This window comes from Alligator mississippiensis, chromosome 5 (assembly GCF_030867095.1).
Source record: "Alligator mississippiensis isolate rAllMis1 chromosome 5, rAllMis1, whole genome shotgun sequence".
In the NCBI taxonomy this organism is placed as follows: Eukaryota; Metazoa; Chordata; order Crocodylia; family Alligatoridae; genus Alligator; species Alligator mississippiensis.
Window position 1 is genome coordinate 145,478,339 of NC_081828.1, and position 25,050 is coordinate 145,503,388.

Consider the following 25,050-nt stretch of genomic DNA (forward strand, 5'->3'; position numbering starts at 1 on the left):
TAGGACCCTCATGCGAAACTCCGTGGCGGATGGAACCAGTGTATCGAGTGCCAAGGAATGTAATGTCATCTACAGGATGTAGGCTTGACTTTTCCTCGTTGATGGTCCATCCCTCACTTTGAAGGTGAGCAACTAGTTGGTTTACTACACCGGCAACTACAGAGCTATCACGACCCATGATGGCAATATCATCCACATAACTCCAAATTTTTAATTCCTTTTCTGGGGGAAGAGAATGCAAGGCTCGAAAATTCTTCAGGGTGTTATTCATGGCACCAGTGGCTAACGATGGAGCGTTGCGATATCCTTGCGGACAAACTGTCCACCTGTACATGATGCCATCAATACACATATTCAGTATTCCCTCCGGGTCAGTTATTGGGATAGAAAAGAACATATTTTTCAGATCTAATGTAACTCCGACCCACGGACTTTGCTGGAACTGTGCCATTTCAAGCATACACTGTGGCAGAGTAGATGGATTAGGTTGTTGAAGTACTTGGCATCTTTTATTGACTTCTCGATAGTCTACGACCAACCGGGCTTCATTAGGCTTCCCAGGTTTCGCCACTCCCCATCCTGATGATAGGTAGGTGCTGGCTGTTACAGTCTTAATACAGCCTTGTCGCTTGAGTCGCTGCAGAAGGTTAGTAAGGGACTGTTTCAGAGAATCCTTAGTTGGGATTGGCCGATATCGCCAGGTGGAAGTGTCACGAAGCGTTGGTCGATGCCAGTCCTGCTCTGGGATAATTACGGGTAATGCCTGTAGCACTTGTTCCCTGAGGTCAAGTGTCTTTATCCCCGGGATTCCTAAAATGTTGATGCCCCCTAGAACAGCTTCTAGGGGATATCGGTGGTCCTGAACCCAAAACTTGACCTTTGTTGTGAAGGCGATAGCATTAAGCCCTTGTACCTTGATCATCTTGGTGGTCTTTTGATGAGGTATCATTGAGGTAATCACATTGGTCTGAGCTCCAGTGTCAAGAAGGAAGGATACCTGTTGTTTGTCATCCAGATCGGTAGGGTTGTAAACAGTGAGTTCAGCATATGGTTGAGAATCAGTAGGATCAGGCCTGAGTTGAGGAAGGCCGCCGGCGGAGCCGACGGCCATTACTCATTTTTTGACGGATCCTCAAAATTAAATCCCATTGCTTCAGCCATACTGGTCTGGGCCTTGTCTCCCAAAAGTCTCAATTGAGCCTTTGTTAGTCTGGAGTGAGCAAGAAGAAATCCGAACATAGTCCTTTCCTTCAGAGTTCTTTCCTTTGAGATTCTTTCTTTTGGGGTCCTTGGAGGTGACCCCCATGGCTCTCACTGAGGGGTATACCCTTGACGCCTAGGCCTCAATGTTGCAGCCAGGTACGCTGAAGATCGATCCCTTGTGTCATTAGAAGCTTCCTCACCTTGCTTCATAAGTGCCTGCAATCGTGGGAGATGGCCTAAAAGACTTCCCACTGGTTGTCCTGCTATCGGGTTCAAGAAGAGTCGAAGTGTAACAGCATTCGCTCCTCCGTACACCTCCACGCAGGCATCTATAGCTTCCAAGGGCGTTGGAATTGCCCCGGGGTCCGATAGGTGACGATGAGCCCATCTCTCTTTACGCTGGACTGCTGTTAGTCCCATTGGATTTGTTCTCGGGCTCCATGAGAGATACGACACTCCAACTATAGCCAGGAGAAGTTGTTCTGCTGTAGCCTTCTTTGGGCAACCCTTGTGCCAGGTGTGAAATTTGTGGATCACCTGTCCTACCACAAGCGCCGGGAGCGGGATGGGCCTGTGGGCACTGTCCGTGACCACATTCAAATCAGTAGCGCGCCCTCCGCTCCACGCTGCTTGTCGCGTCAGGGCACTCGCTTCTTCTTTATCCAGAGTGTCGGATCCAAATTCCACTGTCAGTCTTCCTAACCGTATGGCCAGGGTTTCTTCCGGCCTGATTTTAGAGTCTTTGCAAAGCTCTTGAATCTCTGGTCTGGTGCGTGTACGAGAGATAGTGGTGGTACGCGTGGTACCTTCTTCATTCTCAACATGCTTCGTCACTGCTATCGGGTAAGCTGTGGCAGAGAGAGGGTTAAATTCTGCATCTGGGAGCGTTGGGTATATCCCTCCTCCCCTTGCCCCCTCCCTGTGGTAAAGAGGCATGGTTGCAGGGAATGACGTCACCTCAGGGGGTGGAGTCACCAAGGGAATCCCCGCCGGGTCTTCCATAACTCCGCCCCTCCTTTCCGGGTTCCCCGGGTAGCTCGCGCTTCTTTCGCCGCCATTTTCTGCTAGCAGCATCATGTGGCTGGCACTGTTAAGAAACGCTGCTCCGGAGCCCTTTGCTGTCCGCTCCAGCGATTCTTTACCCGCGGTATACATCTGAGCCTCCAGATTCGCGTATTCCCTCAGTAGGCCCGTTACTGCATGGAACAGCACATTCATCATCTTTCCCTTTTTCCATTTAATTAGACCCCACTTCGGTTTGTGATGGCCCTTAGTTTCTAAATCCTCCCGCAGCTGAACGAAGAGCTCATGGCCCCGCGACTCAGGCACCAAATCCAGACAGTTGAACCAGTCCTCGGGGGTGGGTTCCCCCCTCTCCTCCAAGTATCGGGTGCATTGGGCAAACTCCTGAGCGGGGGTCAGCTTTTCTGCCTTCCGCGCTTTCACCCCGGCCAGGGATATTGTTGATGTTTCTTCCGGGGGCCGATAGTAAACCCGGTCACTCCCCATTATGCATCTGAACTCCCCTAGGGATAGTTTTGTTCTCCATTCTTTTATTACGGTCTCTTCTCTTTTTACGGAGAAGTAACCATCAATACTTCTTTCCTCCCCTTCTACAGCCTGGTGGTAAGCGATATGTGCCCATAGATCGTTAGCATTCTCTACGTGGCGGTTCCCGGTGTGCCAGGGGCAGCACCCAATTAAGTTCTTCTCCATCACCGTGCCCTTTAATCCCCTCGGCATGTGCCGCGGTGATCCCGATCCCATCCTCGTCGCCATGTCTCGGCCGGGCTGAACCGACTCGAGGTGATTCAGAATTTACCCGTTTGTCAGGGCGGGCTGGTGAATAGAGAGGCTGACAAAGCTTAATGGTTGCAAAAAACTTTACTTACATCGCAGGTGGCTGCAACGGAAACGGTTCGGTCGTCTGGACAACAATGTGAGTTGCTCCAGCTGGCGAGGCCAATGCCAGTAAATTCGTCCGTAATTCAAGCTGGCGGGAAAAGGATACGTCTGGGACTGCGTTCGGCGACGGGAAGAAGGATCGATAGGTGATCAGTCTATCGATCAGCTAGCCGCAAGTCGGATCTCTAAGAGGCACTCTGCAGCGTGCTCGAAGTTCTTCGACTTGGGCAGAAGTCGCGCTAGTTTTTAAACGGCCAGCAAGCCAATTACCGGCCGCCACGTGTGAATAATTTAGCACTAGCCAATTGCGGGGCACGAATTTGCATCCGAATGGCGGGAACTCTTTGCACCGCGCACCTCTGTGCTGCAAAGAGAAAATGCATCCTGCAAAAGCAGCTGCAAAAGTGGCGGGAACTCCCTCCTGCACGCGGGTTCTTTATGCAACAAAAACCCTCGCTGTGAGAGAGGCTCTCAGGTGTCAAGAAAATTCCATAGTGCCGAGGCACCAAACTCATTGGGTTATGACACAGCTTATAACACTGCAAACCACTGGAGGTTCCTTGCAAAAATATATGACAAAAGACTACCAACTACTACAAATAATACTGCAATCCTTGTTAGAAAATTGATGATTCTGTGTAAGAAGTAGAGCCAATGGTGAAAACAAAGGAATTTAACTTGCATATCAACAATCAACCAATTTACCCAGGTATGAGAAGTATTATTTATGCATATGATTTGTATACCACCGCCCAAACTAAGAACTTCACCCATCTCAAGGCCATGTTGGCATCAGCACTCAATGGTTGTCAGACTATTGCAACAAAAATCAACTACATACCAATCCAAATAAAATGCAGGTTATTCTTTTCCACCTTTGGAACAGATAGACTAGTAGCTCAACCTAATTTGACTGGACCTAATCTGTCATGGAATAGCTCTCTCCCACTATCCAAATCCTATCTATTTGGGAGTGACACTGAACTGTATTCTTTCATGTGAAGTACATGTAGACAAGACAAAGTGCAAAGTTAGTTCCCAGAGCAACATATTAAAGAAGCTCATCAGCTCTAAATGGGGGTTGGGGAGCAGTCTAACAATATTATGGACTACTTCACTTCCACTTTATTATTTAGCAGCTGAATACACATGCTTGGTTTAGAAAAGTTCAACACTTGCAAAGAAGGTAGGTGTTGTGCTGAATGAAAGTTGTGGGTACATTACTGGATGCCCTAAACCAATGAATGTCGATAGTCTCCACTTACTAAACAGAATCACCCCATGAGACAATAGGAGAACAGTAGCAAGCAAGTGGGATTGCACCCAGCAGATCAAAGATAAGAGGCAGGCACTACATGGCCATTCTGTGACTCCCAGCAGACTAAAATCACAGAAAAGTTTCCTCTCTACAATGTAGCCACTGGGGCTGCTAACAAATGTTTAAAAAAAACCCACAAAAACTATGCTTTACTGGAAGCAGCGGTGCATTAGTTCATCCCAGCTCTGCAGCATCTGTATAGATTGGGTGCTTCAGCCGGGCTTTTTTGTACTTTTTATTTAAAGTTGATTCAACCAGCTATTAGATAAAAGCGTCAAAAAAGCCCCACTAAAGCACTTGATCTATACTGAAGTTGTGCAAGCTGGATCCAACTAACGCAATGCCTCTTCTGGGCATGCATTGGACTGGACATGGGAGTGCACGGAGTTTAAAGTAAAGCACCATTGGGAGTGGGGTTACATCTGTAAGCAGCCTTGATGAAATGCCAACAGTCACGTGAATAAAAATGTGGCAATCACGACCAGAGATCACCCAGGAAGGAAATGGGATGAGTATCAAAATTACTGAACATCTCCCTGCAGGTGCAGAGCTTGATTGGCCAACATGGAGAAACTTGAGCCACCTCTAAATAGGAATCAGTAAAATTAAGTTAACATGCAACTGTTGGGATACTCTAATGACTCAAACACCACATGGGAATGTAGAGGAAACTTTCAGATTATAAAGCACCTACTTGCCTGCCCACATGTTGGAGAGCCATACACCAAGAAGGATCTCACTAAGGCTACAGATCCAACAATATGGGCCCATTTTTTTACTCAAATTTGAACTTCATGATGGGACATGAGGAGAAGAAGATATATGTAGAAAGAGAGAGAGCGAGATGACTGACCCTTTCTGAATATTTCCTTCATCCAAAAAAGAGACTTTTTAGATAACTATTTTCACCCTTTATTTTTTCACAATGTTTCATGTTTTGTCAACCCCAAAATGAAACTAATCTTGTTTTATCCGGTAATTTGTTTTTCATTTCTCCCAAGAGCTCTGACTAAACTTTTATAATGATGATGATTTGAGGAGGAATTTGAGAGCCTGAATTTTGTGGGTGAGTAAAAAAATCTTAGATTTTTGGAGATTATATGACATGGTGACCTGCAATAGCAGGACACTGGACTCGATATGCCAGGAGATTCCTTCCAGTTCTATATTTATTATTGTCAGTTTATATGTATTGAGCTAATGAACATTGGCACCCACAAGCTTTTTCACAAATATATCTAGAAAACAATTAATTAAACCCTTTCTGATGTAAGAACACAGAAAAACCTATCGTATGGCAGTTATTTTATCTCTTGCTGCTGATCTGAGTGGGATTTGAGCTGATGACCCGGAGATGAAAGACTTCTCTGATTACTGCTACACTCTAGTGCTCCACTTACTGTAAAATTGACATCATTGTCAAAATATAAAAATCACTGAGCCCACAGAACTGTCCTTTGATAATATGAACAAAGGTTGAAACTTTTCTTGTACACGCATAGGTAGGGATGTACATTTAGTTCTTTTAATTAAGGCAGCAGCATTTGATTTTTGTCATATTTAATCACACAGTTCTTAGAAAATTGTCATTTAGGTAACATTGCTTTCTATCTGCTTTCTGTCTGCTTTTTACTCATGTCCTGAATCATTATGTACATTACCTTCTTTTTAAAAGTAAATATGCTTCTGCACATCTTATTAACTACTGCCTTTTTATTGTGCCATAAAAAATGTCCTTTCGATCTCTGTATCAAAGTAATTAGCAAAAGTAAAACAAGATATTGTGGAGGTTTGAAACTTTCGATCCCATTAAAGTAACTAGTAGATTTGCTAAGGAAAGCTGGATAAGGTTAATGTCTCTTTCTAGCTTCATTATGATCTATGTACAAGAACAACCTTGAACCCTGTACAACTGACTAAGGTTTTATTAGGGTGATTAATGCTTATTATCTGCTCTACTTAGAGGTTTCTATCTGCTAAACTGATTTTAATACCCTGAAATATGTTGAAACCATCCCCATTTCTTACAAAACTGCCTAACACAAGCAGGGTGGTGGCTGAGTACAAGCCTTAGCATGCACTAGGCAATAGTCTATACCAGAAAATGGACCTGTAGAGATAACAAAACCTGCTTTGATACAATTGCATCTTCAAAGTGCACCTCAACATTGCAGCAAGTGCCTCAAGGTACCAATATTCTGGAAACAGATTCAGGGCCTCTTAAAACTCTGCGGTACAGTTTCTGGTTCACCCTGTACCTCTGCTGGGCAGGTGCTGGCTGGGAGAGAGACAGGGTACCATACAGATCTGTGGCACTGTGTAAATAACCACTATGTAAATAATGGTGACCAAAGTCCCCAACCAGGTTCTTGTGATGTCATACAAAGGAATATCCTCAAAAGTATTTGGGTGCCAAACTCCTATTTAAATGCCTAACTCATTAAAGTCAATAGGACTGAGGTAACTGAATACCTTTCTAGTGGATCTGGCTCTGAAGTCGATCAGAAAGGGAAGGTGTGGGATTCAGAGGAAAGAAGGAATTATCTTCATATACAAATGAGCTACTGAGGTAAGGAGACATATGACTGGCCCAGCATCATCTACAGTATATGTCACAGACCTGCACATTGAACTTATCTCCTGGGTCTCAGTCCTATGCATTAAGCAGGGACCATCCTTCCATCAATCTCTGTTAGCTGGACTGCTTACACCGAGCCAGGTGTGAGACTTGGCTTCAGTTCTCTGTCAGCTTATTTGTTTAAGTCCCAGCAGTTACCACTGATACTTTTCAGTTCTTCTCTGGCTTGACAGATTCAGAAGGTCTCTCCTGTTTACCATGTTCAAGGCTGCAAGCTTGCTTTTGCATTTACAGGTATGTCTTCTGTTGAAGCTTGCAGCTTCACTGTTCACTTTTTCTCACGCCCAAGAAGGGCAAAATGCCAGATCTGCTGCTGTAGTTAAGAAAACTAAGAGAAAACACAATGAGCGATCTTCCTGTAGTGGTTGTTTCTTAACAGGAGAATGGGTTAATATAAGAAAAGCCACATAGACTGGAAGAATAATGTGGCTAAATCTATTTAACTGCAAGGCCTCAGAGAGACATTGGTTGTACCAGCTGAGTACTAGGATGCTTAATACAGATAGATAGTTGTTAGCATTGTGACTTCAAGGCCTGCAGTCTTTGCTGAAATCTGGAGAGCAGGCACAGTTCAGACAGTTTAAGGATTATGTTTCTGCAAATTCTGGCATGTTCTATGACTTGGCCTTTTTTCCCCTGACAAGATGAGAATCCAGAAAAAAAGAATAAAGGTATCTTTGTTTTATATTTTGTTATAAGGTTAATTTGATTTAAGATGTTTCATGGAACCTACAGAATAAAAAGTAAAATTTCTGTCACAACACTTAGAAGGAGGTCAAACTTTTTATCTTTTTTTGGTTTCTAGATTACTTAAGTTAGGAATGCATGTTGCATTTGTCCCTGGACAGTTTTTGCCTGTGTTTGTCCCAGAACAGAAATATTCCAGGATTAGCATGTATACATATTGCTTTTCTAATTAGGGTTTAGTGAGCAGCTGAATGCAGTGCCACTTTTCTGCCATTGATTCAATGATGCAGTCCCAGGATCATTTTTTCAGATGCACCTTGTGATGTCCCAGGATAAACTGTTAGCTATTCCTTAACTGACAACTATTTCTTATCCCATGAACCTTTTTTTGGATTTATCCCAGATGAGTGGACATGGACATCTGAACAGCAGCATTTTGTCCTGGGATAAAATGGTTTATCCTGGGCAAAATGTGATATCTGTTTGTAGCCTTAATGAGTTTCAGTTTTATTTCCAAGAAGGAGGGAATCATAGTAGAGGACTATAGAGGAAACTCTACAGCCCTCTACTGTAATGCAGGAACTCATTAATTGTGGCTCTGACACTGTTGACTCCAATTAAGTAGTTTGGGAAATCACTTTTCTTTCCTTGGTTTCCCCATTGATGAAAAGGACACTGTGGGTGTGTCTACATGTGCATTAGATCTGGGAACAATTTACTTGTGAGTAAATGCTTCCCGGCAGGCATCTACACGCACAGGGAAGTGGGTGCAGATTTGCTCCTAATGACAGCAAACTGCTTCCACTTCCTGGGACCCCGCAATGGGCCTCTGCTGCCACCATAGGGAACTCTAGGCTCCCCCTGGGTGCTAGCCCAGGGGCTGGCAGGGGGCACCAGGGCTGGATGTTCCACTGGGGCTAGAACATTGGCCCCTGCCCCCAGTGGGCTACCTGCTGCTGGGGTGGAGACAATGTTCCCCTGCCCCAGCAGCAGGGAGATCCTGGCCCTGGCTCCCCAAATTGGGTCAGAGGACTTGGAAAGAGCTGCAGGGGAGGGGCAGGTTCCAGCCCCTTGCCCCAATCTGTCGGTGGGGCAGCTAGCAATGAGCCCCTGGCTGGGCAAGGATTCCCCACCCAGCTGGGGAATCGCTGCTAGTAGCCCCACTGGCAGATCGAGGCAGGGGGCTGGGACCTGACCCTCCCCTGCAGCTCTTTCCAAGCCCCATACCTTGATTGCCTGATTGGGGCCTGGGCTGGGACCTGCCTCTGACTGGGACAGTTTCCAGACCCCGCTCCCCGATCACAGTCTTGAAGCCTGGGGGCTTAGAGCCCCCTACCACCTGGGCAGGGGGACATAGTCCCCACCCAGGCTCCAGTAGCAGAGCCTGCCCTGTCAGCAGGCAGCTCCAGGGGCAGGGAGCAAACTCCTGCCCCCTGCAGGTTGGCTGACAGGGAGCAAATTTGCTCCCAGTCAGGCATCTATGCAAGCGCTACTGCACAGTAACTAATCACAAGTAAATTTGCTACTTGCATTTTCAGGTAGCAAATTTACTCATGATTAGAGCAGTTTACTATACAGTAAGTATATGTACATGTAGATGCGCATGCTTACGTGTAGTAAATTACACTACTGTGCAGTAAAGTGTCTCATATAGACACACCCTGTGATGCTTACCTATCTCAGGGTGTTATAAGGATCAGGGCCAGTCCAAGTTGCTGCCTGGGCTCCCTGGCTTGGCATCCTATTCAAACCGCCTGACATATTTGTATGAGATTTGCTGATTCTACTCTGCTGTAATAGAGGGTAGAGGGATAATTTGACCTACCAGAGAACTATGACTTCTCTTATGGTCCAAGCTGGGATAGGTCTTATCTTCCGTTGTTTTCACAGGATGCCTGCATCCACCCTTCCCATGACTCCCTCCACTAATAGAATCCCACTGTTCAGGGTCAAGTCTACATTTGCTGAAATAGTTATATCAGTGAAGAGAGTGATCTGGCAGCCACACTATATTTACAGGACTAGAGTCTATCATTCATGGAAAGCAGCACAACTCCCTATTGCTGACTGTGGTGGGAGTGACACCATGTACAGAGAGTACTGATCTCTTTTCTTGTATTAACTGCTTGGTAGTCTATCACTTAATAATGCAGGACTTGAAACCCTGCTCTCTATCCTTTTCTTTTCTTTTTTTCACGTGTTTCCAAATGCATAGCAGGGGGCATGCCAGGGAAGGAAAGGCATGCACTGGGAGGGAAAGAGAAAAAAAGAGCCCACTTTTCTTGCTTTCACTGGAGACTGGCCCTGGCATGGACTGTCTTGAATGTTAAATGGCAGCTATCTGTGTGAGGAGCAGTGGTGGGGAAACTCAAGGTCATTCATGGTCATTATACTCCTTGGTGCACAGTTTGGGGGTTTCCTCCTCAGGGTCACTCTAGCTATATGTCAAAGCATCCATGGCTAGGACTAGTCTGGTGATAGGGTCTCCACCTAGAATGGTGGGGGGTCCTCAGTATAAAAGCATGTCATAGGAGAGGCTCCAGGAAAACTAGGGCTGATAGAAGCAAACAATTTTCTGTATGTGCTTTCTGTTGGCTGTCATGTGACAGTAGAAGATTTATGTCATTCACCAAGGAAGTGTTACTCTATCAAGAAAAGCCTGGAGTATTGTTAGCATAAATGCCCTGTATGTGTGGATGACAAAATGCTGTTGGTAGATCTAGCATTCTCTTGACAAAACTATTTTGGCTAGACCTGCCCCTATTCCTTATAACTCAGCTGTGGGGCAAAAGCCCTAGTGTGTATGCAGTTATACCAGGGAGAGAGTGAATTCTGTGGTTTAGCTAACTGTGTTTGCCAAACCAATATAAGCTATACTGGAAAGAGAGTACTGCATTTACAGCAGCTGCGTTTATGCTAAGAGGGTTTTGCTGGTAGTATTATACCAGAAAAACTTCACTAGTATAGGCTTGGGCCCAAATCATTTCTGTGGATTTGAAGCCTTTCCTAACCAGGTGATATATATATATAGCAGGAAGAGCAAAGTAGGCCATGCACAAGCTGTGCAGCAATATGGTCCATCTGTCTGGTTTTGCATGGCTTGCCCTGGTGCTTGAGAGAGGCTATGTTAGTGCTGATAACTGTACCCAACATGAAGAGATGTGCTTGGAATCCACTGTAGAACTAAATTATACCTTTAACTACATAGGAGAAGTGAAGAGAGACTACAAGAAGCCCTAGTTATCAGTGTACCCACACAGTTAAAGGGCACAAACTTCACCTGGTTCACAGCACTCCACCGCACAAGGGAGAAGGCTGACTGGTGCTGGCTGTGGCCATAGGTATCCCCCAAGTACCCATGGAATCAAATGGTATTACCGTAAACAACCCACTGAACTGAATAGAGAGCACCTGACATCCAGAGAAAATTAGTAGGGTTAAAGAAAGTCTAGAATAAGGCTTTCATTTTCTAGTCAATGCTGCCAGACTCTTCACAGTGGGAGGTGAGTCAAAGGAGTCTGTCTGTATTGTAGGTATAGCAAGGAGAGCTCATTCTGCACCAACCTTTCCTGTAGCACCTAAGTGATATTAAGCCTTCCAAAGCTAAGCATTCTTTCAGGCACTGAATTCTCCTTTTCCACCCTCCCTCTCTCTCCACCAATGGCTGAATAGCTTGCATAGATACTTGGGTAAATGATCTTCAAATAGCCTGTTTTCCTGAACTGCCAAGGTTCTGTCAGTTCCCTTGATAACTTGACTGTAGTAATCTCTTGCCTTTTCAATGCCAGTTTCCAAAGGACTGCTCATTTCATTTAATCCTCTCCTGGGGATACAGAAGTGAGATATGTATTTGTCTTTCTGAGATGAATTTTGCATGAATATTGTTTTTACCCACACACAGGAGATATTGGGAAGGAAAATAAAAAGCACTAAGGGGAGGTACTATAAAATAGGAAGAGGAAGGGAAGACACCAAAGAGGTGGGATGTAGGAAACAGAAAAGGGAGTAAAAGAAGGAAACAGGACATGTTTCTCTGGTTAGTTAACAGTAATGTCCTTGTTTTCCCTTTACTTTTTCGTATGTTATTTATTTATTTAATTAACTTATTACAGTCACATACACCATCACTATGTAGCAGGGAAGGCATCCACAGGTGTGGGCATTGCATGTCAAGATATTCTAAACTTACAGCATGGATCACATGTCAATCAAGCGAGCCTAAGTATTTCTATTTGTAACTGAATGAACCACTTTTCCTCCCTTTCACAGTCACAAAATAACACAACTGAACCCACTTTAAATAGGTGGTGCATCTTTGTAAAGTCTCTATTTCAGTGGTTCTCGAGATTTTTAAATTCAGGGTGTCCCTCCAAAACCTGTTTGAATTTGGCAGCATTCCCAGTTGGGAACGACTGTTGTGCTGCCTCAGCTTACCTCAGTGGTCCTCACTTGGGGTACTACCACTGCTGCTGCCCCTGCCACCTGGTAAAAGTGCCCCCCACACCTTATGCATAGCCACACCAGGAAACATGTGTTTCTGCCTCTGTTGGGGTTATCTAATAAGCCTAAAGCAGAGCTGTAGTTAGCCATGTTAGTGTGAAGTCAAGTAGAAGGTAGAGTAGATTTTCACCTTACAGACCAACCAAATTAGATATACATACACATTTCACAAGCTGAAGCTCACTTCATCAGATGCTGTGAAAGCACAGGACATTTTATCTGGCTGTGGTAGCAACACCTGCACTGAAAGGGTCTTCTAGCACCCCAGAATGGTGTGGCATCCCCGTTGAGAAACACTGCTTTATTTGTTGTGCTGTTCAGCAGCTAAGAGACTGATAAAGAAGGAAGTTTCTGCCAGGCTGTTCTTTGCAGATCACCTGCACATCACAATCTGAGAACCACAGCAGAGAGGTCTAGAAGAGATTTTAGACTGGACATGCTGAAATAGATTACCCATTTAGCTAATTGACACTTACAGCAAAATGGAAAAGCCCTAACCTGGATTTCTAGTTAAATCTTCACAGAGGAGTCCTTGTTATTGAGTGGATTCTGAAGGCTCCTTTGGTACGACCAGGAGCTTACTGTACAGTAGACCAGAATCTTAGGTGGATTAAGTGCCCCTCCAACCACATAAAACCTGATTCTCTTTTGTAATAACATCTTTGTATAATGCAATTTGAACTAACGATTGTCTCTTCAGAAGAGCAAGTTACTATTTGGTAACTTGCAATTCCATTACCTTTACCAGTAGAGGGAACTGTCATACATCTATAAGCCATTTATATCCTAGCAGTAGCGGGCTATTCGTTTAAAAAGGTAAAACATTTAATTCTCTCTCCCACAGGCAAACTGTTGTGCTGTCTTAAATGAAATGAAAAGGAATTCTGGTAAAGATATTTAGGGACAACACTGAAAGACAACTATAAAGATTTTTTTTAAAGAATAAAAAGTTGTTGTTCCACATGAACACCTAGACTGCAAAGCTATATTTGCTCATGCTGATTCAGTACTTGGGTGTACAACTTGGACAGGCATGTGAATATTTTGAGATGGTGCACATTGAAAAAAAAGTAGTCCAAATAAAACTTAAATAGCTATTACAGCCTATTGTACTATTAAGTGAAGTACAGGCATATAATTAATATGATGACAACAAGAGGTATTCTTAAAATGCTAGTAAATATAAAATAACATTATAGTTAAATGTATAAAGCACTACACCCATCTACTACTCTGCCAAGGTGATCAGAGTGCTATACAAAATAAAAACATAATAAAAGTCCTCTTTAAAAATTCAGACCAAATGAATAAAGATAAGCAGGATGATTTGGCGGGGGCGGAGGGGTAAATACTGTGGGCTTGATTCTTCACTGTGCTCAAACAGCTCAGGTGTAGAGAAGAGAGGGAGCTGATGTGATCACAGCTTTGTGGCTCCCAGCTACCTGCTGGCCCTACTCCAACTTGAAGCCACAGGAGGGTAATTTTTAACTTGATTTATCTGGTGTTAACTTGTTGGCCAAGAAACCACAGGGTAGTGGGCAATCTGTTGTAGTAAAATGGTTCTTCACTATGAAACTTTTCTACTCCTATTATATTTTCTCCTTGCCTCCCCTTATGCTGGATATTAGAGTTCCAGGCCAGCTGGTAGAATCAGGTAGCAGAGCAGCAGCAGGAAGAGATGGAGACACTCTTCCATCTTTGTTTCCCCTATGTAGGGGAATGCTTCACTAACAAAGCTCCAGACACTTTGGGCCACAATGCAATATCTGCAGTTTGGGGAATCTGGCCCTCTGTGGGGCCACCATGTTCCCTCTAAACATAGCTGATATAAAGGCAAATTAATCAGAATCACTTCTGTTAATATAAATTAATCTAATCTAGCTATATATAAAGCAAACTTTAGACCCAATGCAAGTAATCCTTATCCATGTTATTCACTCTGTATTGTAAATAGTGTTTTTTTATGGACTGTAGCTGTACCCTCCAAAGGCCACATTTTGAAATGTGGATGCAATTTCTACATCCTTCTCAAATGCTACTTTGAATTTGGAACATTATATGGTTCTGGGTTTTTTAGGTTTTATGGCTGTATTGTCCAAGAGAAGTAAGTGGGGAAAGGTCAGATACTGCTTCTGGCCTGGTTTGGACAAAACCCCCATTGATCTTGGTAGGAATTCTGTTTGAGTGAAGATGGCAGAATGTGGCCCTTTGTCTTAGGTTTTTCTGCTTCCATGTTGATCACATTAAAGGTCTTTTCGTTTTTGCTGTTTTATATTTTCCCTTTCTTTATTAGATCATGTAGAATATTGATTTAGTTAAAGGAAAGTCTCATAGCAGGATGTCTCTGTGTGGAAGATTTGCAGCTAGGTTTCAGTAATTTCCACAGAGACTCTGCCCTGCACAGTGGTTGTATGTATATTCTGTCCTTGGGTTGGACAAAGAACATGATTGTGGGAACACAATGAGGTAGGATTTAAAGGTTCTGCTGACTTCTGTTTCTTATTGAAATGATGGCTTCTGGCCATCACAACATAGTCTGACATGGCTTCTACTACACTGGACTTTTACCCATTTTAGGGAACACGATCAAGCTAATTTTAAACAAAATTGCAATCTAATATAAATAAGGTCTGATTTCAGTATAAAGAAGAACCTGATTTTTTAGGAGGTCTCAACATTGTAATACTTAGAGAAACCAAAGGATTTAGTAAGATACTGTAAGTAACAACTCTGGTACAGACAGGAGGGGCTTAACTCCTTTGAAACCACTCTTCTCAGCCCGTTCAGACATAATATCAAAACCAGACAATAGCTGATCACTTAGATTCAGTACTACCTATTGGTGGAGAGCAATCGCAAAACTCTGAAACCAATAGGAACTGGCATTGATTGGCAAAACTGGCTTTGAAGCACTCCAGAAAAGCAAAACTCTATCTTGCACAACCCAGGCTTTGAACTGAAGGGTGGCTACCCAAATAAGTCAATTAGCTTCTTATATTGCTGAAACCATTTTCTTGCTCCCTTTCTTTTTCTGCTTGAAATTCAAACTTCTTGTTCTAATGTAGTTCATTATTTTAAGGCCCTAGACTCTAATCTCCTGCTTTGCTTCATACTTTTTTTCAGGGCCATCTTTCCACTCTTGTCTTTGGCAATATCCACTTTCTCCTACCACAAAGAAAGACTCTATTGACTTTGGGAATTGGAGCCAAGACTTCTCTTATTCTCACTTTGTTTCATGTCATCTCTTATATCATGACTCTGCCATTACCTCTTCCCACATCCAAGTAAGATCTCTTTTCTCCCTCAATTTGTTCTTTAAAATGCATTTTATGCTGGAAATCTTCCTACAGTGATCTTGCCTATTGTAGCAGCAAGCACTTTTTCCGCTATCTATTGTGTTAAATATCTTTTAGACTAGAACAGTTAGCCATGTTAGTCTGAAGTTAGGCAGAGGCAGGGCAGGTATCACCTCATAGACTAACATGTCCAGAGGCATGAGGTTTCATCAATTGAAAGTAGACTGTAACGTATGAAAATTTATGCCTCTGAATGAGTTAGGCAATAAAGTGCCACCCTGCCCTGCTTTCTGTATGTTAGTCTGTAAAGCTCTTGGAATAGTGGCTTTCTATTTGTTTTTATGTTTCCTGAATTACTATGAAACTCTGCAAATAATATTTAAAAAGATTTGTTTGCAGTCAGAGGAGGGATTTCCTCTTGTTTGATGTTCATATCCTGAAACAGCACACTATATACCACATATCAGTCTGTGTTGGTGTTTATTGATGTGCTAAATTGTATAGCTACATGCCAAATAACATTCTTTATGCATTTTGACCACTTTCCAGTCCTCTCTCAGGATGACAAACAGTGCTTCCCATTGCCTTCAACATCTCTCTGATATTGTGGTTTCTCAGTAACTTAAAAAAAAGCCCTTTGAAAGGTTTCTAAAATAGATTTTCAGTCAGATGACCAAATAACTTTGCCTGCCTATGTCCTTAAACCAATCTGGTGACAACCAACAACCCTGCAAGCTCTCCAAAAACACTTAACACTTCACAAAGATCCATGTCATTACCCCCCCATGCAGGAAGGGAAGAGTGCCTGACTTAAGGTCACTGAGGAGGCTAGTGTCAGAGCTTGGACTAGACCAGGGGTGAGCAATTATTTCAGATGGAGGGCCACTTCCTGAGTTTTGGCAAGCCATCGAGGGCTGCATGACAGGCAGCCCGGGCAGATAAATATTAATTTTCTAAATGTTTTAGGGGCCCCATAGACTGGATAGAATCACCTGGTGGGCCACATCTGGCCCGCGGGCCGCCTTTTGCTCACCCCTGGACTAGACTCTGAGTCTCCTCATGATTCCCACTCAGAGCTTTTATTCACTAGCCCACACATGAAATATTTTGTACTAAATTATGTGGGCTATAGATTTTACTGACATAACTTTGGGAGCACTCATGGTTCAGTCATGGCAAAATTACTTGTGGAAAATGCAGATTGTTCTCAAGTCACAGAAGGTGCTTGAATGAGTACCAGTCTGTCAAATCAGTTTTGCCAGTACAGGATATTTCAGATGAAGGTGCAAGAAACTCCTATAACAGAGTAAAAAATCAATAATGATTTAAATTGTTTAGGCATTTGCATTCCCCAACACTCACTTTATTTTGAACATATTGGACTAGCTTTGACCCTGCTTTGCAGCTTGTATAGCAATTTACACCTGTGCAGACAAAAAAGTGACATTATATTAATCTGATCTGTAAGATGCAAGGCAATAGAGAATCATGTTCAACAGAGTTTAAATTCTCTTTTCTAGTTCTGGTGTGTCTTTTGCATAAAATACCATAATTAGCAATATTAGTACACTTCTGTGAACCACTCAGTTTTCCGTCAGTCAGTAAGCCTGTCTGTCTGTCTGTCTGTCTGTCTGTTGCAAACAGTAGTCACATAGCATACCTTTTGATCTGTTGTACTCATGTCTTTGAAGTTACTTTACCTTCCTTTATATTTCTTTATTTTTAAGTTTCCTTTTTTTTCAGTTCTCTCCATTCCTTTTGTGTGTCCCCGCCCTCTTTCCTTTCTTTTTTTCAGTTCCTTAAAGTTGGACATCCTACCAGTTCAAGGGAAACTTTTGAAGGGATAGCTATATGGATAAAAAACCATGTTTTTCTGTAGTGAGTAAGAGTTTACAGCTACATTAGCCCCAGTGGTTAAGGTAGCCCTGCTACCACATTTTATGGGAATAGGGTAGAAAAGCCATTATGATGCTCCACACAAACCCCAGGCCTTGGGAAAAGCAAAGTTAAGGAAGGTTTGTCATCTGGGGTTGCCTTCACTGTAAAGTTAACTTTGGTTTTCACTCAAGTATTGTACCTTTTATCTGAAATGGAGAGCCAGGGCCAGCTCCAAGAACTCACACAGCGCCAAGAATACAATGTGCCCTTGTTGTGAAGAAGGCTAATGGCATACTGCAATGCATTAGTAGGACTGTTGCCAGCAGATAGAGGGAAGCGATTATTCCCCTGTATTCAACATTGGTGAGGCCACATCTGGAGTACTGTGTCCAGTTTTGGGTCCTTCACTACAGAAAAGTTGTAGACAAGTTGGAGAGAGTCCACCAGAGGCCAACAAAAATGATTAGGAGGCTGGGGCACATGACTTCTGAAGAGAGGCTGAGGGAACTAGACTTATTTAGTCTGGAGAAGAGAAGACTGAGGGAATATTTAACAGCAACCTTCGCCTACCTGAAGGGTGGTTCCAGAGAGGATGGAACAAAACTGTTCTCAGTAGTGGCAAATGACAGAACAAAGAGCAATGGTGTCAAATGGCAGCAAAGGAAGTTTAGTTTAGATATAAATAAAAACTCTCTCATGAGGAAGGTAGTAAAGCACTGGAACAATTAGCCAGAGAGGTAGTGGAATTTCCATCCTTGGAGCTTTTAAGACCTGGATAGTCAAAGACTTAGCTGGGATGATCTAGTTGGGGATGGTCCTGCTTTGAGCAAGGGGTTGGACTAGATGTGACCTCCTGAGGTCTCTGCAACCCTAATTTTCTATGGGCACCTTGTGGCGGGCCAGTAGGGGGCGCTCCTGTGTTGAGCCACCCATCTCACTGCACCCGACCACCTTCCAGGCTCTGAGTGCCTCCCTGAGGGTGCCTCACGTCTGGCCGACCCCCTTCCCGGAGCACACCCACTAGCTTGGGGGTTCCACTGCCACCACCCAGGGCTGGGCTTGATTCTGGCTTTGTGTACCCTGGGAAACACAGGCCTAGTAGCCCTCGAGGGTACTTGATTCACTTCAAGAACTTGGGATGCTTCCCTCAGTCAGAAGCACAAGTTGTGGTCTCCCTTAGTCAGCCGAACCAAGGAGACCCCAAGGCATAATCTAGACCCACTCCCAATAAGTCTCCCACACTAGGTACAAAGGAGAACTTTATTGGTTACAAGGGGTAGGGTTGGAATAGGGTACAGGATAGAGCAATATCAGAGAAATCCCATAGAGCAAACTCCCATGGCTAGGTAGCCTTTGATCATGCATCTGAGTTACTGCAAGCTATATAGCTAGTTAGATCTCAGGTAGCTTACTCACAAGTATCATCCAGAGTGGGGATTCCCTCTGGAGGCAGGCAGTTCCTTGATCATGAGTTTTGAGAGAGAGAGCGAGTTTCAGATGGCTCAGCTCTTCTCTCTCTCTGAGTCTTCCTCATGGCTGCTGCCCCCTCCTTCTGGGAAGTCCTTAACTTATATAGCCCTTGTGACCTCATTTCCCTGGTCCAATGGAGGCCAGCACCTGCTGGCTGTCAGCCAACCAATTTGAAATGCATCACTGGTTGCTGGGCAGACTGGCAGTTCCTAGCTCCCCAGGGAGCAAGCCCCTCACCCAGGTATGTAATACCAATCATGTAGGCAGAGGGAGCAGGTTTTCCCACTCCCTCAGAAATGTATCCAGCTCAGGTTACCTAAAGAGATAGGGTAAGGTGTTTATCCTCTGCTGGGCCCATCCTAACCAAATTGTCACAGAGCAGAGTTTTTGGGGAGAAACAGAGGTGGCCTTCTGCCACACACCTATACCCATGATGAGCTCTGCTCCAGCACGTGCTAATTAGCATGCATTGAAGTAGACTTGATTAATTGAGTCTGCTGTGAGTCTGCCACAGCGTGCTAGTTAATGTGCTCCAGCAGTCTCTGTGTCACATGTATTCAGCATCCCCACATTTCAAAATGGCAGTGGGGGCATTTTAACTAAAGCTCATCAAACGAGCTGTAATTAAAGCAGCACCACTGCCATTTTGAAGCGCAGAATGCTGAATATATGTGATGCTGTGGGTGTTTTAATTACAGTGGCTCTAAGAGCACCCCCTCACACACACACCCTGTAGCACATGTATAGACGCCCAAATATGATTCTAAAAACTTGTGGTCTTCTTCACGTGCAAGCTGGAAAGTCAGTGCTGGCCATGCCAAGCCTGCTTGATGATGGATAGGGCCATATTGGATTCACAGTAGAAGTGGGCTGCGTGGCAGCTCCTTTAATCTTGCAGGCTCCCTTGTGTGCTCCCCCACCACTGATTGGTGGAGGGGCACCACTTGTGGTTTGCTCCTGATCAGCAGGAAAATGAAAACTGCAGTTTTAAACATAGTGCCATTTTTGCTTCCCTGCTGGTCAGCAGCAAGCAAGGGAGCCACCGGGGCCCCTTGGTCAATCAGCACCAGGGAGGTAGAAATGGTGCTATGTTTAAAACTGCAGTTTTCACTTCCCTGCTGATCAGGAGTGAGCTGCAAGCAGGGCACCTCCATGATTTAGCAGCAGGGGGGGCGGGTGGGGGGTTGGCCTGCAGGGGAACCTGCAGGATTAAAGGAGCTGCAGTACAGTCCATTTCCACTGTGAATCCAGTAGGGCCCTAATGATGGATGTAGTCCTGTTACTCTGAGCTTTTGGTCCTGCTCCAGAACAGCTGGTCAGGATAGGGGATTCAAAACAGGATTCCCTGTGACTTTTTATTCCTTCCTTCCAAACTGAGGATTTACATGCATTTTACATTTGGAACAAGTCCTCTCTGAGTTTGATCTGTGCCTTGCCACCACTTGGAACAAAGGCTGTGGGTAGAAAGCCAAACTCCATTAAACTGGAAATGGGCTGAGGCGACATTCATGTGTGCCCAGAAAGTTCTCCCACAATACATTGCAAAATTTAAGTGTAGTGCGAGACTGAGAACAATGGGTTGTACCCACAGAAGTCCTCACACATCCCACTACTGAATGCAATGCCAGAATAAAGGCAGTAGGTTGAATATAGCTTTGTAGCGTGGCTGCTCTCACCTGGCTAAAGCCAGCTTGTGGGGGAAAGAGAGGGGTGGGGGAGAGGAGGCAGGGGGTCTGGGGTTACAATCAAGTGAGCTGTGCAGTGAAGGTAAGTTCTTAAAGGTGGTATGCCCTTCTGCTTTTCTTTTTATGAAATGACCTGCTTTGTTTGGCATGCATCACTTAAACAGGCTTCTTAGTGTCTCTTCTTGGTAAAGCTCTCACCAGTAAATAGTTTGAAGTCCAGATGGTTGAAACATATTCTCTTTTCAGAAGAACCTGTGTTACAAATAGGTTATTATCATATGACAGTGTAATCTTACCTAACAATGCACTGAGGGGGTATATTAAGTACAGTACATATCCATGCCTGTTGGCACCAAGAGTCTGTCCTGTCAATTCTGATTACTTAAAGGTTAAGAGGGTTGGTCTACACATCAGTTTGGCACTAAACCAGTCTAGCTTTGTGTAGAAAAATCTCAAGCTACTTTACCTGTAATTTTGAGATTTTTATGAACTGAATTTAAAAGTTTAGACAAATTTGGCATTTTGCGCAAAATTAAATTAAAAAAATATTTTGAGTCATTTGATAAGTTGAAACACTATTTCATGTCAGTTTTGACTTTTTTCCCTTTTAGAACATTTTGAATATAAAAATGTCAATTTCTAAATGAAAACTTTTTTTTCAAAGAGAAAATCAAATCTTTTAATTGTCAGTATGTCAAAATTGGGTTATTTTGACATTTTCAAAAAAATTTGGCTGACTTTTTTCCCAAAACAAATTTAGGAAAACAATAGAATGTTACCAAATTGTCATTATGATATAATAACATTATACTATTATATAATAATTATGGTGATGGTGATCATTTAATAAAAATTCTAACAACAACAATAAAATTGCAAAGGTTTTACTGATAGAAAACTCTTAATGAAAATATTCTGATCTGCTTTGTCTTTGATTAATCCCCTTGAAGTTCCTGAGGAGGAGATGGTAAAAGGGAAGGTAGAGGCACACTGTCCCATAGTGGTAAGGTTTTATCTAAACCAAAAAATGGTACCCTTTTGGGCAAGTGCCTAAAAGGAGAGTTTTCCCAGGATAATGACACCAGCAGACTGTGGATACAATTCATACTGGCAAAATTGTGCTTTGGTTTAAATAGTTCATTCCAGGCTTGAAAATATAATAAGCTATGCCAGCAAAACTGTAGTTTTGCCATGATAACTGTCTCTCTGCTAGGGCCATTGCTATGTTAGTGGGGGGTCACATGTCTTTACACCCTTGACTAACAACAAATGTTTGTCATGTCGCCCTGCCCTTCTACTAGAACAGTGGATGGAGTTGCATTGGTATACAAATGGTTATATCAATATTACTACTTCCATACTGAAAAGGGAGTAAGGGATCCTGCTATTAAGCACCTTTATCCTGATGTAACTGTATTTACATTGGTGACTGCATCGATAGTATTGTTTCAAGAAGAAATCACACCCTTAAGTAAAATAGTTGTGCTGCCATAACAACTGGGTGTAGACTAAACCCAAGGGTAAATTTATTGAATGAACTGAACAAAGACAGATCCTGGTACTATCAGTTTGTATGTTTATAGCAGTGTTCAGTATAGGACTTTACAGGAGTTCCTGATTTAAAATCTCACAGATTTCTTATTAACTCAGGGTATAAACTGACATGACAACGTATTAGCTTGGTTGCTTAGAGCATTGTGCTAATAATGCCAAGGTGGCAGGTTCAGTCTCTGTATGGGACACAAGACTTTTGCTGCCTCAGGCAGGGGGTTGAATTAGATTACCTCTTGAGGTCCCTTCCAGCCCTACTTCTCGCTATGACTATATCACTATCTAAGGATACTGGCAAAAGCTGTTCCAATGCAAGTATTATAGCCTTATGATTCTGTAGGGATATATGTATAATAAAACTGTTGCAATTTTAACCCTGTTTCATACAGAGTAAAAGTTAGAGTGATGTAGCCTGAATTGCTCCAGGACCAGGCAGGGACAAACAGGCCTTATCCTTGCAGATGTTAAAAATAAAAACAAAAAAAAATTGGCTTTACCAGAAGCAGCAGTGTGTTACTTTGACCCAGCTCAGCAGCCTCCCCATTGATTGAGTGCTTTAACAGGGCTTTTTGGCACGTCTAGCTAAAGCTGATTAAATCAGCTATTAGATAAAAGTGCAAAAAACCTCCCACTAAAGCACCCAATCTATATAGATGCTGCAGAGCTGGGTCCAACTAAGGTGCTGCCTCTTCTGGGCACGTGCTGGGCTTGGTGTGGGAATGTACCAAGTTTAAAATAAAGCAATAGGTTTTTGTTTGTTTTTAACATCTTCAAGCAGCAATATTAATAATAGCTGCTTCTCACTCTCAAGCAGCAGCTCCCTTTCTCTTTTTGGTGGCTAAAATGTAGATTTTTCTATACCCACAGATTTACAGATGGGAAAACTAAGGCATAGTTATACAAAATAATGAATGATTTCTGAGAGTTCAGAAACACCCAACTTGGCTAGGGACAGAAGTTACACATAAACCAGCATAAGTGATTAGGAACTGGTTTAAACCTGTAACAGAACAGAAGTTCAGTGCACATAAAACAGTTTCAAAATGGCTGAAACTGGTTTAAGATACACCTGGTTGAATCTAGTATCAGACTTAACTGATTTGGGTGAACCCAGTTTCTGGAACTTCTGTCCCAGAGTCCTTCCTTCATGGTTTAAGTTAAATCAAAGTCCCCTAAGCACCCCAGCATGCCTTGCAGGCCTGGGCTGGGCCACGCTGTCTGCTAGAGCAGAGCAGGGCTGGCCCCAATCCTCTGCTCCCTAGCTGGCTGACAAGGGGGTGGGTATGCTCCGGACAGAGCCTGGTCTGCCTGGCGGGGGCAGAGCAGCCCCTGCCAGATTTTCCCCAATGGAATATAGAAGGCAGGGGTATGGGACAGCAGGTTCAGGCAGAGGGAGATTAAACTCCCCTGCCTCCCCTCTCCCACCAGCTGGGACCTCAGCTGGGGCCTGCCTGGCTTTTCCCCCCTGCTCAAGTCTCAGCATGATTGGGGACCCCCAGAGCCCCTGTCCTAGCTAGGGGGTGGTCATGCTGCACTGTCCCAGGGTTTAGCTTGGGGAAGCCCAGGAGCAAAGGCCAGATCTGGGGGGGCAGTGGGGTGGGGAAGGAGAGTGAAACAGCCCAAAGCCCAGGTGGGAAAATGCACAGAGGGATTGTGGCAGTGGCAGCTCTATTCTGGACATGAGCCTCGCCGAGCAGAGGGACCCAGGCTAGGCAGGTGAACGATCTCGAGTGTGTTGGCACTAGTCCAGAGCATGCAGCTGGGGGAGCAGCTCCTACTTAGCGGCCCCTTCTACCTACTGGAGAGCAGCATCTGGGCCAGCCTCAGCCCCTGCAGTGGCACGCACAGTGTAGGCTCACCCCCTCAGGCCTGAGTGCTATTACCTGTGTCCCCTGGGCCACCGGGTGCCGAGCTGGGCACACACTGCTCACTCTTCCCCTACCCAGCGGCGGTGATGGTAGCACAGTGTGGCCCCATGTACCAGGCACGGGGCACTACCACTACAACTTCCCTGCTGCCACCTTCGTTGGTGGGGGGCCCACCCTGGCTGTACTGGTAGGCACTGTCCACACTGCCAAACTGCAGTCAGCCATCAGGAGGGCAGACAGTGGCAGCAGTGGCAGGGAAGCCATAGGGGTAGCACCCTGCACCTGGTACATGGTGCTGTGCTGTGCCACTGCTGCTGGGTAGGGGAAGAGTGAGCAGTGTGCACCCAGCTCAGTGCTTGGCAGCCCAGGGGATGCAGGTAATAGTGCTCAGGACCCAAGGGGTGAGCCCATGCCCTGCATGCCACTGTGGGGGGCGGGGCCAGCCCAAGCACTGCTCTCCAGCAGATAGAAGGGGCTGCCAAGTCAGAGCTGCTCCCCCAGCTGCATGCTCAGCTCTGCTCTGACACCGGCTAGTGCAGACAAAATTTAACCCCTTCCTTGCCCCCCCAGCCTGGGTCCTTCTGTTTGGAGGGATTCACATCTAGGATGGAGCCACTGCTGCTGTGATCCCTCTGTGTGTGTTCCCATCTAGGCTTAGGACCATTTCATTTCTCTCCCTCCCCACGATCTGGCCTTTGCTCTTAGGCTGCCCCAAATGAAACCCCAGCCCCGGCGGCTGGGAAGGTGCAATGGGATGGCTCCCTGGCTGGGAGGGGGGCTCTGGCAGTCCTGGGCCATGCTGAGCCAGAAGCAGGGCACCACAGAAGACTGGAAGAAGGCCAATGTGGTGCCTATCTTTAAGAAAGGGAGAAAGGAGGACCCAGGGACCTACAGGTCAATCATTTTGACTTGACTCAGGGGTAAAATCCTGGAGAAAATTATCAAAGAATGCATTACTGACAGGCTAACAGAAGTCAATTTCCGGAAAGACAGCCAACATGGCTTTGTTATGGGCAGGTCATGCCAGACCAATCTCATTTCATTCTATGTT